This window comes from Dermacentor silvarum, chromosome 6, assembly GCF_013339745.2.
Source record: "Dermacentor silvarum isolate Dsil-2018 chromosome 6, BIME_Dsil_1.4, whole genome shotgun sequence".
In the NCBI taxonomy this organism is placed as follows: Eukaryota; Metazoa; Arthropoda; class Arachnida; order Ixodida; family Ixodidae; genus Dermacentor; species Dermacentor silvarum.
The window spans coordinates 137,664,421-137,672,344 of record NC_051159.1 but is presented as its reverse complement, the minus strand read 5'-3'; positions in this window follow the sequence as shown (position 1 = coordinate 137,672,344).

Genomic DNA, 7,924 nt, shown 5'->3' with positions numbered 1-7,924 from the left:
ACCCTGTAATGTAAATAGCTGAGTTCCCCCCCCCCCCAAAAAAAAAGAAGAGTCGCAGTATCACCCGAAAGGCGTAGCATCGATTGTGATAGCAAATTAGTTGACAGCTATAGGAACTAAGGATACTAGTTTTATCGGCGGTATAAACTTGTAAATATCGGCATACTAACTAAATTAACAAGCATGATGTCGCGCGCGCACAAGCAAACATGAACGCATCTCACTTGAGAACCGCGGAAACTCACTGTCAAACACTAGAGTGAGTAGGCGCGGCAGGCAGCAACAAACGAATTGTTCCTCGCGCTGCCGCATCAATGCGAACTAAGCGGCGCAAACACAGCGCAGGGCGGACTCTGCCCCCTTCGCAGATGGCTTTTAAAATACAGCGGCCCGGGCGGGCACGCGAGGCGCAGAACGCGTCCCCCTCCTCCCTACCCTCGTCCCAGAGCCTTGCGGAACCTTGCTACGCGGGCGGGCGCGCGCGGCTGCTCGAGCCGCCCTAAATAACCCCCCCCCCCCCCTCTCCGCCCTCCCCTCCCGACCATTCCGCCGGAGCCCTGCGCGCGACTGGAAGATTGCGCGCTTCCTTCCTGCTTCTCTCCCTTGCCTATGCGAGAATGAGCCGGGATTGCCGGCTCACCTCCGCACGCTTACAGTCGCACAACGGCGCACGGCGACGATTTTATCGCGCTTCGAATTTATACGGAACCTCACGGTGACGGTGACGGCGCCAACGACGGAAGAAATGCGCCTGAAGCGTACAAATGTTTGTTATCGCTATAAAAAAGAACGTCCATGTGGTCCAGTAATATCCACCATAATAGTCAAATGCGCTTGGTGAGACCACCTCAAAGTTACGCACCAATATCCAGCTTTTTATTTTTTCTGATATAGAAAATCCTAAAATCTGCTTGTAGTAACTTTTCAACAATCAAAATTATTTTTCCGGAAACGTATCCGAAAAAAAAGCGATGTTGACATCTCACCGCAATGTCTGGCACCTGCCATAATCTAAATCAGAAGCACTTAACTGAAAATCCACACTTTTTACTTTTTGCGTATTTTCACCCTTTTGTGTTAGAACTATTTGTAAGAGCAGAAGCCGGTCAATCGTGATGTTGGACATGTTACCGAAGATGACCGACAAATGAAAAAAAAAATGTCACAGTTTCGCCCTAAGGGCGAAGCAATGAATGCGATAGCAACACAGCAATGTCATACGAAGTAAGGTGAGCGGCTTTGGTAGCAATATGAATTGTAGTAAACATGAGCTGATTAAATAAGCAGGTGTGCTGCGGCGTAAGTAGACAGACATGAAGAGAGACTCGATGACCACGAGAAGGCGCGTGTGAAACGGTGGTGTTGATGAGAAGCGCTTACCGTGGGCTGCGCGTGCGAAGGGACACACCTGTAGTGCTGCACTGCCGATCTGGGCAGCATTGCATGTGTAGCGTGCGTTGGAAAATGTGGCCCGACTATTACTAACTGAATGAACAAGCGTGTTGTGAGCGCGCACAAACAAACATGAATAGCTCACACTGAATGACTGCAGACAACGACCGTCAAAACTCTGGCAGCAAGCGGATACGCCGCAGCGGCGAACGTACGTGCGGTCTATCGCTTCAACGGAAACTGAGCGCATGAAGGTCAGAGCCGTGTGGAGATGCGAGCGAGCGACGATCGCGGCTGTTGGCAGCGTAGAAGTGCGCCCCCCCCCCCCCCCCCCCCCCGGCTTCCTCCGGCGCTGGCTTACCGCTTCCTTGCTTGCGCGTGGGAGAGATAAGAGACTGTGCGGACGAGCGACGAGCGCGGTTGTTGGCAGAGAAGTCCCCCCCCCCCCCCCCCTGCTCCCTCCGGCGCTGGCTTTCCGCTTCCTTGCTTGCGCGTGGGAGATTGAGTGCGTTCGCTCTCCGTGATAGCGCGCGTCCCCGCACGCTTCCGCTGGGGCATACGGCGCGCGGCGAAGATTTTATCTATACGGAACCTCACGGCGACGCCGACGGCGACGGCGACGGCAGAAATCCGGTTGAAGTGTCCATATAATTGCTATCGCAATAAAATATATCACCGACGATTACCATACTCCCTAATGCTAAATTTGAGCGCAGCTCTACACGTGTGTTCATTTCGGCGTGTCAATATTTTGTATTGTGATTATACAGGGTGTCCCAGCTATCATACAGCATGATTTTAAAAAAGAGGAACGGCTTTACACGAAGCAAATGTAGCGCGTATTGTTTCCAGTACAGTGGAGTAGCCGCCAGTAATTTTTTTGTTGCTGAGATTTAATTATGTAATTGTAATTAATTATCTAGCTCAATAAGTACTGTACTAATTATCATGGGTCAATGAGAAAGTTGTAGAGCAACATGAAAAACTCCGGATACAGCTTTCTGTTGCTCAATACGTGCTACATAAATGTGTTTTTCCGAGTGTGAAAGAAGCCCACGAATACACGCAGAATTGCCGCGCGACTGGCCGCTCGAGGCACTTTGCGTGTATTCGCGGGCTTCTTTCACGCTCGAAAAAGCACTTTTATGTAGCACGTATTGAGCAACAGAAAGCTGTACCGGAAGTTCTTCATGTTGCTCTACAACTTTCTGATTGACCCTTTGATAATTAAGACAGTACTTCTCGAGTTACATAATTAATTACAATTACCTAATTAAATCTCAGCAACGAAGAAATTACTGGCGGCTACTCCACTGTACTAGAAACAATACGCACTAGGTTTGCTTCGCGTAACGCCGTTCCTCTTTTTTTAAATCGTGCTGCGTGATAGCTGGGACACCCTCTATAGCTACACAGCTTATGTTATGAAGAGAACGCTGTGAGTAGCGTAACTGGCGCGGACAATCTGTCTCGTGGAGCACATTGCAAATGGAGCGAAGTGTGGTGCGACTGCCTCGCTAATCGGGAAATTGTGAGAGGCAGCGCATGGGTGGGCGCAATTCACAGAAGCCGCCACAGGCAGACCTCCGCTAATGCAGCGCTTTGTTTCCATACAGACGACGCGCGCTACCCTGGCGCCATATCGTAGCCATCGTCACCGCATAGCCCGTCTTGCGCGGCACTTCTAATCCACCATCGACCAGAGTGTCCCTTCGTCGCGGGGAAATCGTGCAACCAGTGTCAGCGGCGACAACACCCAAGGGAGTGTCAAATCGAGCCTTACTCGTAACCACTCGCCATCGACCCTTGCAGGAGCAGTGATCTTCGTCACCCACGCTGGTACCGTGGACTGACCTCAGCAGCTGACGCCGTGGATGAGCGTGGCCTTCCCCACTTCACGCCACCCTGTCCCCTCCCCCTCCCCCTCGGAAGCGCAGATGAGATCGTCCACGCGGCGGCGGATGTCGTGGCCGCCGGCGACTAAGCGCATGCGCAGGCCGCCTCCCCTCCGCTCATACGTCCCTCTCCGCCTCATGCTTTCTTCTTTCATCTCCCGCTGCGCTCTGCGTTCGCTTTCATCTTTCACTGTGCTCATTCGCTAGGTTACGAGGTACGAAGCCGAGGCACGCCGAGGCATGCTGACGCTCAGCGCAGGAATATTTGCCTAAGAGCCGCGCTTTAAAACAATACCTGCGCCGAAAAAGCTTTATTAATTTGGCCCAGAAAAAAAAGCGTAGATGACCCTTGCGCATAGGAACAAGCATCCAGAAGTTCCACAACCTTAAAAACAGGCTCATTGAGCAAAAAGGAAAAGGAAAGCCTAAAGGCGCACTCCTGCCTTTTAACTTCAGAAGCCAAATTGACAAAGCTTTATATTTGGTATGTTTGTCTTGAAAAAGATGCTTTCGCTAACATAATTTTGGCTATTACTATCACCCGGAGCATACCAACCTATCTTTGAACACAAACTATGAGTTTCTTCCCGCTCTCTTCACCTCTATGCTGTGTACCGTAAAGTTTACCACGTATAACTTAAGTCCAATCAAAATAAATTCTCGCGATTGCAGATAGAGCGCAACCAACATCTGAAGCGAAGAACGAAGCGTACCAAAAGTATCACAGTGGAGTCAAATAGAGGAATGAACTCTGTCCAGATTTCAAAAATTTAACTAAAGTTACAGCCGTCAGCTGGCACTTCAACAGACAAATCTGATTGTGGGTATGTTTATGTATGGGCTTCGCTAGTAATGCATGCATTACGAACACTGTGATGCTTGAACTGGGTTACATGCGTTTATGAGATGCCGTTTTTTAGTATACTGCAGGCGGAGCCTCTTAAATACGAGTGTTCCTAACGATGCCCATACTTCCTTTCGCGCATTGTATTTGCAAATTGCTTCTTCACTATTGTATCATGCAATTATGTACGTCGAATTGCATAACTAAAGATTCGCTTGTTTTCCGACAGAACATTCAACCGCGATAAGAAGTATTGCTGACCAATTTGTAAAGTGACGGCAGTCTACTCTCATGTGAAGAACGTCATGAGAATTGAAGTGCTCATAGCAGCTCAAACGTTTCATATAACTCAGCAGAGAAATTATTCACTAGTAAGGATCCGCAATAGGTGTCGTATATTGAACTTTGTGTTTCGAAAAGTACAAGAAATACTGAAGTCAAACTGGGTTGAATACTAATGCGGTGGTTTTCCAGAGAGTTGATGATCTGGTATATACGCGAACACAATTTATTGTCGTTTCCTAAGCAGGTTATTTGGTCATGTAAGTAGATATTTACGATAGCAGAAGCTTTATAGCGCCTACAGTTTGTGGCCTCTATATGCTTTTCATGTTCCTGCACAGAGGGCACTGACCTAAACGAACTATTGGTGTAGTTGTTGTCTCACATGTCTCTCATTCATCTCGTCGTCATGTCTTAAAAAAAGAAAGCTTTTTTAAAGGCAAGCATTGTCCTTTTGCAGAAATGTTTAAACATCGTTTACGAAACAAACAACGAGACTGATTTTGTCCAGAAAACGATGCCATTATACTAGATTTGGGCATAACATGACCTAACAATGGCTCAGGCTAATGAACGCCGCCTGCAGAAGGCATGTAGTTGACCAGAATATTATTTCCACAAGGCATTGCTTGTTAGGAAAGAGACAGTTACTTGCTTTCAATTTGCACTTTCTTTTTTGCTCTGAGGTCGTTGAGCTGTAACTTAGACTTCCATGATTAATTATCAGTGCATTACGAGAGCGGGCCTGAGTGCACCGTCATTTTGTGACATTGCTCGAGAAAACAAACACTTAACTTCTATCGAGAGACGACTGAGCTAACGCTGTGGTCTCCCTTTTTACTTCCACATCATTTGCGATGTAACCCTCTGTGCAGACTTCTCTCTTCCTGCAGGCACCTTCTCTTGCCCTTGTAGTTTAATTTGTAGCACGAGATTCCGAAAGGCAGTGAAAAATGTGGTCACCATCGTATCTCTCTCCACAATTCGCTAGTAGCCGAGACCAGTGAAAAGAAGTGCCGGAAGTGGAGATCCGTTCGTGTGTCGGACGAATTGTCGCGTTGAGCGGAAGAGAAGGCGACAGAAAAGTCACCACTGTGGAAATGTCTAGGAACTTCCAAGCACCCCACAGAGGAAAATAAAGGAGGGTGACGAAAACCAAGAACTGAAGAAACGATTGATAGAAAGAAATGGAATAAACTACAGGCAGTGCAGCTGAGAAAGGACGTCTGTGCACAGCAGTGGCCAGAGGGAGTGCTCCTCCATGTAGTGCACTGCGAAAGAGGTCTGATAAATCACAGCGTACTTGCAGCCATCACAACTTTTCTCCGTTTGTTTCACTTGGGATTTCTGCATGCTTCGGCTGCTTTCTGGCTACCATCCGCTTGGTCTTCTCGGCACCTTCGGTTGGTGTATTCACTGGCCAACGTTTTTTTGCACTGTTCTCTGAGAGGCAGTTTTGCCAAGAACGAGGGCAGTGTCACGCTCTCTGGCATTCTAAATACTGCAGATACTGCTTTCTGCATTCTCCCTCTTTTTTATCTGCCGCTACAGGCGTTTGCAGGAGTTTCGAAGGCGACAACCCTAGGGCGTTGGCAAGAGCGGAAAAGCGTAGCTGTGACCAAGCTAATGTGACCTAGCTTGAGACCACACTTATTCGACTGACCTCTATGGGATCAACAAACAGCGATTTCCTGTAAGCTTTTTGTTCGTGCTTTCACAAATCTCCGACCACCGCCCAAACACATTGTATTAAGATGAATAGGTAACATCGCTGTTGTACAAATGTGTTAACTATGTGAACTTATCTTCTTCTCCGTGCGTCTTTAGAAACTGATGGCGTTTGGTTTTGTGCTTTTCCTTTTACTTGTCGCTACAAAGTAAAATACTGCTTGACCAGAATAAAGTCGTAACAGCAGTGAAAGTGCATTCATTTGAACATCAAAGTTTCGAGGAGCGGTTGGCTCATATTTCCTGATGTGGTGGCCCGTAGATGGCACGAAATATCTGCGGAAGTAAGAATTTTCTTGGTTAAGAAGAAATTTTCTTGGTAGTTGTCAGATCGTTCAGAGCATTACTACAAGGTGGATGTTGTATATACCTCTCATGTTCATACAAAAAAATTTTTTTGTTGAGAAAATAATTTCAAGAATAAATGTGTAAGCTGCAGATTACTGCAGATGAAAAGGCATGCGTACCTCATGAGGAAAAAGTAGTTCGAAATTTACTTCGAAGGTTACAGTGTTAGAAATTAGGAATTGTTGTCAAAGGTTGCTATTACACTATAGAATATTGGGATCGATGAAATCAAGCTGACCTTTCTAGCAATAGATTTGTGAGCATTACGCGTATGAATGATGAAATGTGGCACCGTCGAGGTGCAGAAAACTTGACCGTGGTGAAACTAGAAACTGACGCAATGAAACATGTTTCAGTGTACAGGGCTCAAGTAGCAGATTTGCCAACAGAAATGCAATAAGCAGCTACCACCGTCAAGTAATTCGTATTCCGGATGCAATTTATTTCTTACTAGTCCAGCGCTCTTTGAGTGTTTTACAAGAAACTTCTCGTTACTTATGGCATTGTAGCACCTAGGTCACGATCTACCGCTTTAGCTTAGTGACTATAGAGTCAGGCTTATGAGGTCGAGGAAAGGACCATGCCACGGCGGCCGTATTTCAGTGGGCGCAAAATGCCCCCCCCCCCCCCCAAAAAAAAAAAAAGATAAACGCACATGTATTTATATAACGCCAGGTGATTGAAATAATCCGGATAAAGCACTACGGCCTTCCTCATATTCACATCGAGGTTATTGCCCATTAAAGCCCAGAATTTATTATGGTTTTTCACCTTGGTTATAAATGTCTTTGCATCAAGGCAGTAGGAAAAGGCCATCGCCCGAAGAGCCATCCATATCAGTGAACAGATTACGAATATTAAAACGGAAAAGGCCATCCAGAAGTGTAGGTGCGTCCCTTAAGGGGAGGAAAATATACATAGAGCAGCAGTGATGGAAACGGAAACATGCTGGTCTTACTCCCGGACACGTTATGTGCCGCCTCACAAAAGCGGTGCTCTATCGCGCAGAATGCTACGTAGTTTACGGCTGAAGGCTGCAACTGCACTGTACACAGCTGTAGTCTCTATTCCGGTCACGTAAACCTGCCGCTGTTGTAATGGCCCGTGAACTTCGATTTTTGTTCGTGCACACCCTCTCGCTAATGCTCGCAACTATCGTGGTACAGTGACGACATTTGTGCAAGAAAGACTCGTTCAGTGAGCAGACAGCCTACACAGGAACACGCTGAAAGTGAGGAATCATAAGTCCGCCAATAGCTCATCTTGGGCAATAAAAAAATGAAGCCTCACGTTATAAGTGTATTGGTATACTTATGGCTACTGCAAGCGTATTTCGCGAAGCCGCGTCTGACTAGCTCTGCATTATGGTGACTGCTACAAATGCCTTGAAATTTGTGCACACAAAGTTGTAGAAGTTGACATGACTATCAAATGC